This window comes from Canis lupus, chromosome Y (assembly GCF_048164855.1).
Source record: "Canis lupus baileyi chromosome Y, mCanLup2.hap1, whole genome shotgun sequence".
NCBI classification, from domain to species: domain Eukaryota; kingdom Metazoa; phylum Chordata; class Mammalia; order Carnivora; family Canidae; genus Canis; species Canis lupus.
In genome coordinates, this window is record NC_132877.1 from 618,029 (window position 1) to 627,608 (window position 9,580).

A 9,580-nucleotide genomic window follows, 5' to 3' on the forward strand; every position below is an offset into this window, starting at 1 on the left:
TCTCTGCGAAGCGCTAACACATCCCCAAAAACCAAAAGGCACAGTCAACCCAAACGTGCACTGACGGATGAGTGGATAAACATGGTGGGATCCACCCATGCAACGGGATACTCTCCAGCCACGAGAAGGAGCCACGTGGATGAACTTTGAAAACCCTGATGCTCCATGAGAGACGCCCACACAGGCCACGTCGTGTGCGATCCCATTCGCAGGAAAGGCCTCGAACACGCCAATCCTCAGACAGAGAGGGCGTCGGTGGTCACCAGGGGCTGCGGATGGGGAGGGCGAGTGAGTGCTCATGGGGACTGAGGTCTCCTTTCAGGGGGATGATACAACCTTTCTAGAATAGCGGTCATGGACGCACAATATTGTCAGTGTGCTAAGTTGCATGGACTTGTGCACGTTATACCAGTGAATCGTGTGCTACGTGTGTTTTGCATGAATGAAAAGTAAAAGTAAGAATCTGCGTGAGCACGCAGACCGGGAGAGAAAAGACTGAAACGTAGGCACGCGCTCCAGCTCTCCCAGGAACGCCTGCGGCTTCCTTACTCCCCGGGACAGGTGTTTCCTGGGCCGAGACCAGGGGCGACAGAGGAGGCCGCCCTCAGCGACCACGATGCTTCCTGTGCGCGCCTCCTGGACACACCTTGCCCCCTTCGACACCCGTGTGGCTGCAAATCGCAGGGTTCTTCCTCTCGGGCTGCGCCAAGGCAACTCCGAGACTCAACTTGGTTCAAGAGAGGCTTGTACTGAGAGGTACAAAGGCGGCTTTGCGCCAGCCTTGCGTGGGACGAAGCCCCAGATCTGCCCTGGGGTGACCCCAGGGGGCTCCCGTGCCCTCAGATGTGGCCGGTTTTCCCCGGGAGCCGAGATGGAAGGGGCGGTTTCAGGTGCCAAAGCTCGCTCTTGCTCCCTTTTCTCTCCTCAAACGGGCCTCGCGGGCGGGGCTGGGCGCGAATGAAGTGAAGGCTTTCAAACATTTGCTCTCCGTGTTTGTGGAAAGAAAGGCTCCGGAGGGGGATTTCCCATTGATGCGGGGGCAGCCTTTGAACGCCTCGCTTCGCCTGTCGGTGGCGTTTTGGAGAGCGGAGATGAAATGCGAGGGGGATGTTAAGGTCTTGACTGCTGGAAGGGAGTCTCTGGCGAGAAAAGGGATGTCAGCCCCCTCCCTCCCGGGAGGACGGCTGGGAGCATCTTTGAAGGGAGCGCTGCCTGGTCCTAAATGTGCAGAAACTTCCCATCCAGGGAGAATCAGACAAGCCAGGTGCGGGGGGCGGTGGGGAGCAGGGGGAGACGCTGGCTTTTATCTCGCAGGATACGATCGATGCTCCAGAGCTGGGGAACGGCAGCTTTTTCACCTGAGTTCTGAATTCCGGGGTCTTTTCTGGACTTTCCCCCTAGAATGTCATGTCAGGAGGTCAAACAAACAGACCTCGGGGTTTCCCGTGGGTTTGGAGACACGCGGCCTAATTCTGTAGGTCGCCCGTGCTGTAGGAATCCCTCACTGCTGGACGCCGAGCCCTACTGGAAGCTGCTTCTTGAAAGAAAGCATCCCAGAGGAAGAGCCCAGTGACTCAGATCTTTCTGGAAATTGCATTCAGTTTTCTTGTCCTACTAGGTTTTATCCACGGGGGTGGGGGTGATTAAAAGGTTTCATTTATATTAAGGAAATTCGTCATGGAAACGTGTCCCGGGCACTGGTTTCCTTTACAGGAGTATTTCCTGGCGGCACTGGGCTGTCGCTGGTGGCTTTGGGGTTGACTGAGGCAGAGGCTCCATGATGGAGCTTGGAGCAGGTGCGACGCTTGTTCATGATGCGCTGGCCCGTTTCCTTCGACGTCTCTGCCCTGGACATGAAGACGTGAGGGTAAACTGAGTCTGCACAGCTTGCCCAGAGACATCACCCTGTAGTTCCCATTGCTACGGCGCCGCTCTGCCCGCGTGACAAACGCGTGTCTCACGGCTACCAAGGACGTCCTAAATACATAATACACCTGTTAATAGACAAAGTATCATCGGGCACTGTTGCCAACAGCCAAGAAGTGCAGGAAAGAGCCCATCGTCCACCAAGGGATGCGAGGGTCGATAAAATGTGGTCCACTGGGACGGCGGAACAGGATTCCGCAGTGGGAAGGAAGAAGGGACGGACGTCCACCTGAGCACGCTCAAACCTTGGACACCCGTGCAGAGTGACAAAAGCCAGGCACAAAAGGACAAACAGCACATCATTCCTCTTACAGGATGTATCTAAAGAGGTCAACCTCACAGAGACGGGAAGGGGAAGGCTGGGTGCCAGACGCCGAAAGGAGGAGAAGGACAAGGAGGAGGACACGGGAGCCAATGTTTCATGGGGTCGGAGCCGCCGTTGGGGAAGATTGGAAAATTCTGGAGAACTTTAGGTGAGGACGGCTGCCCCGCCACTGAACGGTATGCTTAAAAATGGTTAACATGGTACATTTTGTGGTGCTATTTTTTGACCACAAGTAAAACATTTTGATAATGATGATTAAAATTAACGTCAATTGAAAATCAAAGAACATGGGAAGATTGTCACTGCTAGCCACCCCGGGCGGTCGTGACTTGGACACCGTACTGTCTTGCTGTGTCCCCGCTGCTCTTTATTCCTCCCGCCCCCACCCCTCACCTCAGGTCATCTGAAAATGCGTGTTTTACTCTCTGCAGAATTGCCGCTTGAAGCTCCCCTGTCTTGGGCATCCTCTTCTCAACCTGCAGTACATTGTTTGGGATCTTTATTCGCAATTTTTTGCGAGTGGTGTTGGGGCCTTTGTGGGAGACCCACATCCTTCCTGACACGGAGCACTCACAGACTGTCTTTCGGCTACAGAAGGGCGTCCTCAGCTTCTGGTTGGCTTTTGGGTTTTTTTTTATGTTAATTTACTTGATATTCAAAAATAGGACTCTGGTGGCGCTGGGTTCCTTCCAGTTTAATTTGAATTTTGCCTCAGGGCATCATGGGAGACCCAGGGCTGCTCCTGGGGCACCACGGATGCGTGAGAACCACAGTGCCACGTGGGGAATGTAGAAGGGAAATAAGCATCTGTTGCCAAACATTCTGTATCCACAAGCCTCAGAGGAGCTGAGAAGTGACAGTGGGGCTCTTGGAGGTCTTGGGGGAAGCACTTTGGGGAGGGTGAGATATCCTTATGAGCCAAGGGGAGTTCATGGGCCTAAGTTCTGCCCCAGTGAATCGTGGGGCTTCCAGGAGGGCTCTGTGAGAGGCTCTCCATAGGGCTTGGACCCATACATCTTGGAGATATAGGGTAGGATTCAATTCATAGGGTTGTGAGGCATAATGTTGGGATCCAGAGGACTGGGGACCATAGAGTGGGGATCTACAGAGCTGGGGTTCCTAGGGCTGGAGTCTCAAGGTTTGAACCCACAGCATGAGGACCCAGAAGGCTGGGACCATAGAGCGGGGATCTACATACAGAGCAGGGTTTCCTAGGACGGGAATCTGTAGGGCTGAACCCATAGTATTAGGACTCGGAGTGCTAGTACTCATAGAGTGGGGATCTACAGATCCAAGTTTCATAGGCCAGAATCCCTAAGGTTGGACCCATGGAACTGGGATACAGAGAGCTAGGACCATACAACTGAGATCTTAAGACTAAGAATCCAAAATTGGAACATATAAGCATTGGAGCCACAGTGTTGAATCCATAGGGCTGAGGTTATACAGGGTTCAATTCATAAAGCTAGGGTGCATAGGGTCCAGATCCATGGCACTAGGGTTGCAACTCATGTTTGGAACCCACAGGATTGGGATTTATAGGGTTGGATCCCTAGTTTTGGGATCCAGAAGGTTGGATCCAGAGGGTTGGATGATTTTGTCCTCACATTCAGAATGACAGGTTTTGAAAGAGCTTCCCACTAAAGGACACAGTTCATCCATTTCCCAGGTTCTACTTTTGGACGTCGTCCACACACTGTGGCCTCATGTAAGACGGGTTTCCTAAATCGCCAATGACATTTTCGTTGTCCTAGCCAAAGAACCAATGTCAAGCCTTATCTTTCTTGACTCCTCCGGTTACTCATTCAACAAATATTTATTCATCAGATGACCTTCTGTGGACCAGGCACCAATCCAAGTACTTGGGTGAACCCATGAGCAAATTAACTGTCCTTGCCAGACTGGTTGATGTTGCTGCTGCCTTTATAGAAATGAATGAGGAGATCATATCATTTAAAAAAAATAAAGTATTGATCCCCTTGTATGTACCAGGCATCCTCCTAGGTACTTGCATGCATCCAGGGACTAAGCAAAAATCCTCGCAGAACTGACATTCTAAGCATTGTACCAGAAAGGGATGCAGAGACTCTGTCTGGAGTTTTAAAGCCATGAGGTCTATGGGGACATGAAGGGAGGAAGAAGCAGATCAAAAATGTCAGGTGGGGGAATGCTTCACGTAGGGCCGTGAGGACAGGCTTCACCATGAAGCTAATGTTTGAACAAACGTTTGAAGCAGGGGAAGGAGTGAGCCACCACCTAGAGGGACAGTGCACCTGGTAGGGGCACAGCTATGTACAAAGGACCTACAGCAGGAGCGTGTCTGGAATGTTCCAGAGTTAGCAAGGAGGAGGAACACCTGGAACTAGGTAATGGACGAGTTGAAGGATGGGCCATAATGTCAGAGCAGGAGTGAGGAAGTGAGGAACCTGGTTAAGGGGGTAGGACTTTGTCTTGTACTCTGAGTGACACAGTCAGCCTCAAAAGGACATGGCACAGAGTAGCATCCTCTGACTAGTGTCCTAAATGGGCATCTCGGCTGCCTTGTTGGGGGCAGAGGGCAAGTGGATGCAGGAAGATCTGGTCGGAGTCTTCCACAATCACGTACAGGGGTCACGACCATGCAGATGGCAGTGGAGGTAAAGAAGTGGACGGTGAAGTCACCCCTCTGGCCTGAGCATCTGCAAAGGTGGAGCTTCCACCAACCAAGATGGGGAGGACTATGGGTGTAGGGCATTTGGGGACATTATCAGGAGTTCTGATTGGACATGTGACATGATGTATGAGGTGTCCATTGGACCGGATTTCAGGAGAGAGAGAGATCCAGGTGGGAAGCACATACTCAGCATCACCAGCAGGAGGACAGATAAGGATGAGGATGCTCACCAAGGAGGTGAGTGCAGAGAAGAGGACAGAGGACTGATCCCGGGGGCTCTCCATGATGAAGAGGTTGAGGAGAAGATGGAATGCAATCGAGGAGACCAAGAAGGTGCTAGGGGTTGCAGGGTCCACTGGCCAAGGGGAGAAAGTGTTTCAAGGATGAGATGACTTAGAGGTGGATGGGACCACTAAGGACATGAGGTGCAGCAAAGTGGGGCCACTTGACTCTGGCAAAAGTCATTTCAAGGGAGCGATGGGAGCCCATAGGGCAGAGCAGGTGGTCGGTGGACATTGGAGGTCCATGGGAGGCCTTGTCTAATTGCATATCCTCAAAAAAACCAAAAATAAATAAAAATAAATAAAATAAAAAATAATTGCATATCCTCAGATCAATGGAAAGGACATCAGTAGTGAAGATAAAGATGATGGAGCCCTGATGAGAAAGGGGAAGATGTGCAATACCCTGAGGAGGGGGGGTGGAGAATGGATGCAAGAAATTACAGGATGGGTCCTGGGCAGCAATCAAGACTCTTTAGGACTTAAGGAGCAGATCTTCATAGCCAGAGTGATAAGGGGGAGTGGTGTCCTCATAAGGACATGGGAGAGGGGGCACCAAGCAGTGACTTTCCTTTTCTAAAGAGCAAAGTCCAAAAAGGGAATGAGGCCAGCATCCAGAGACTTAACCTGCTCTCCCCACCCCATGAAGCTGGATGCTTGAATGCATACAGAGAGGCCAACTGGATTTTATTAAAGAAGACAGGGTTTCCTCATAGTCCTTTCCTATCTCCTGTATCCTCTGGGGTTATCTTACGATTTTTTATTTTATACACTTTTGTTGTATATTCCTCCACCCTAGAACTGAGTTCCAAGAGGCCAGGCCTGGAATCTTGTCTCTGTACTTGGAGTGTGCTTGATAAACAGAAGGCGCTCCATAAATGTATGTATGATGGTGGGGGATGGATGGATGGATGGATGGATGGATGGAAGGATGGATGGATCAGCAGGTAAGTAGATGGATGCAAGGATGAATGGATAGGAGGATGGATAGAAGGATAAGATAGGTGGGTGGGTAGGTGGGTGGATGGATGGATGGATGGATGGATGGATGGATGGATGTATGGATGGATGGAGAAAGGGATGGGTGACTGGGTTTATGGATGGATGTGAAGATAAGTGAGTAAGTGGATGGATAGAAGGATGGATGGATGGATGGATGGATGGATGGATGGATGGATGGATAGATGGATGGATGGATGGATGGATGGATAGATGGATGGGTGGATGGATAGAAGGATAAGATAGGTGGGTGGGTGGGTGGGTGGATGGATAGATGGATGGATGGATGGATGGATGGATGGATGGATGGATGGGTAGATGGATGGGTGGATGGATGGATAGATCAGCAGGTAAGTAGATGGATGCAAGGATGAATGGATAAGTGGATGGATAGAAGGATAAGATAGGTGGGTGGGTGGATGGATGGATGGATGGATGGATGGATGGATGGATGGGTGAGTAGATGGATGGGAGGATGAATGGATACCCGGCTGGATAGAAGGATAGGATAGGTGGGTGGGTGGGTGGGTGGGTAGATGGATGGATGGATCAGTGGGTAAGTGGGTGGATGGGAGGATGGCTGGACAGAAGGATAGGAGAGGTGGGAGGGTGGAGGTGTCGATGCGTGAGGAGGTGAAGCAGTTTCCTTGCCCTTCCTAGTTCCCCAGAATGCCGACACACCAGGACTTGAGGAACAAATGCTTCCACCGGTCTGGGGTATTTGGGTAAGGCAGCCCCCGGCTGGCCGACACACTCAGCCTGTGAAGGTGAAGTCAGCCTGTGTTGTTGTGGGCCCGGTGCTTGCCATGAACATGGAATCGAGCCAGTTCCACCCCCAACATCATCCGTCCTGACCCGCCTCCACGTGTGGGGGCCTGTAAGGTGAGATGGCACCTCGCATTGTCACAGGCAGAGAGGAAAGTTGTGACTCAGGGGACAGGGTCTCCTTCCCAAGCACCCCGGAGTCTGTTCATTGATCAGGACATGCGTTGGCTCGTTGACTGGGACGATTACCGTCCGCCGGCTGGGACGCAGCCCGGCCAGGCACCGAGCGTCCCCTCGAAACCTTCCAAACGAACCCTCCGTGCCGCGTCTCCCGTCTTCCTATGGGCAAATTCTCCCTTCCCTTCGGGTTTCTGTGAAAGCAACGGGGCTTTATCACGGCCAATTACACGGACCAGCAGGCAATGATGCCGAGGAGGCGTCCCTGGAGGAGTCGGGGGCGAAGGGGCCCCCGTGTCTGTCAGGGGCTTGATGAAGACAGCTTCTCCCCTGCCAGGCTGGGTTAACGAGGCAGGGAGCATCGCGTGACAACGGCGTGCTCCCAGACAGGAGGCCAGAGATTTCCTGTCTCTGAAAAGTCAAGACCAAATAAATTGACCTCCGCGCTGAAATGTTTCCAGTTGGTGCTCAGCGCGCGTTTTCAACCGGGAGGAATTTATTTTTTATTTTTTATTTATTTTTTTTTTCTAAGATGTCCGAGCCACCGGAGATAAGGGTTTCTTGCATCGAAATCCACAAGCCTGGTTCCTCATTACCGAGGTCCCTGTCATGTCATGTGCAGAAGACCGAGGATACAACAGAAGGGGGTCTCACGCACGTGGAGGGGGGCGGACACAGAGCCTGCACTCCACCTAGGGCCGGGAGTGCAGCCCCCCCTCAGTTGTGAATACAGATGCCGGCTCTCCAGGTGGCACTGGGGCAACGGGGGCACACGGCATCCTCCCATTCTGATGCTTTTGCCCCAATGCACTGGGAGAGCTCAATGGAGATGGCCCGCGTGTGTCCCCATGTCCCGGGGGGCGGTGGGGGGAGGAGGACGGCGTGGGCCAGGCGGCCGTGGACTCGGGGGAAAGGTTTATTGACATCGTTTTGTTACCCCCTCCGAGACGCGGGGAGCACGTGGCTCCCGAGTAGACCTAACGTTCGTAAATGCCAGCTTGTCAGCCTCATCAGGCGCGAGCAAGTGGAGTCGAAGGCGCTTTTTTGAATGCTACCCCAGAGTCAATTAAAATACAGTCAGGCTGACATCTGCAGGATACAGCGTGATCAAAGCAAAAAATGCCCATACAGCTTCTGACATAAAAAACAGTGTGTTTGGCGGCAGACTGACACAGTGTAACAGGTCAGATAATTATGAGAAAATGTATGATATATCTGTTGCAATTGCTTATCTTGTTCCCATTATCACAGCCATCAAACACACCAGCAGGCTCACTTCTGCGGGATCTGAGAGCCGGTGACACCCTGGCGATGGTGATACAGATGGCATCTCCTGAGCGGCTGAATTAATTTGACAGTAAATAGGTAATAGCGCTTACCGGCTTGTTTAAATATATATTTTTTAATTGCAGCGGGACAGAGTTTTTTTTTTTTTTTCCTGGTGTTTTTTTTTTTTTTTCCTTTTTCTTTTTTTTTTTTTTTCACTTCTGGGAATAGCCGGGGGGGATAAAAAAGCGAGCGGTGGTCATATTAGCAACGCATCCCCCTCCTCACGCGTTGGGGGCCACGCGGGTGCACCTGCGCGCACGCGCGCTCGCGGGCTCGGAGGTCGTTTTGCACGGTGCATGCTGATTGCACACGCACGCGGACGTTCTGCTGTTGTTTTATCGTTTCAATGGTAATTACTCGGCGGCAACACAATTTTTTTTCTGTCTCCCTCTCTCGCTCTCTTTCTCTCTTTCCCTCTCCAACCCCGACATCCACGGCCGAACACGTGCGTTAATTATGATGATTAAAGAATTCTCCCAACTTGGGCCTTGATGTGTTTATTAAATTAATGAAGGATGCGACACGCCGATCTGTTGTGCTCGGGGTACAGCGGGGCGAAAGCCACGGGTGTGTTTTAGATGGCTGGGTATTTTCTGCAGCGCCAACCTCGTAATTGGCTTAATGGATTCTACGTTGTGCACGCCGGCTTCCTTCCCCCGTCTGCAAAGCAAACTAATTACGGCTTTTTACATTAAATCCTAATAGATTTCAATTTATCTCCTCTGAGTTATCGCAATAATTACAGGAATAAATTAGGCACACGGACGCCATTCATCAACCCACTTTGGGTTTTGACATCATAGCAGCGCACCGTGGCCTGAACTGGCTAAGTGTGGGCTAATTGGCAGATAGATGCACCTGCTGCAGCCGCGCGCGCAGGGACACGCGTGCACACCCACGTTCATCTGGGCGCCTCGGAGGGAACCTGTGACTCACCCCGAAAGTCTGCAAATATTTCCCCCGGAAGAGCGTCCCGATCAAAGGCGAGAATATGTAGAAATAATGATTCTGTACGATTCCGCATCTCCTTTTTCCCCCCCCTTCCTGTTTCCCACCCTTGCGCCCTGAGTGCCTTCTGCACAGGGTAACTTCTTGCCCACACAAATATGCATCACAAATGTTCCC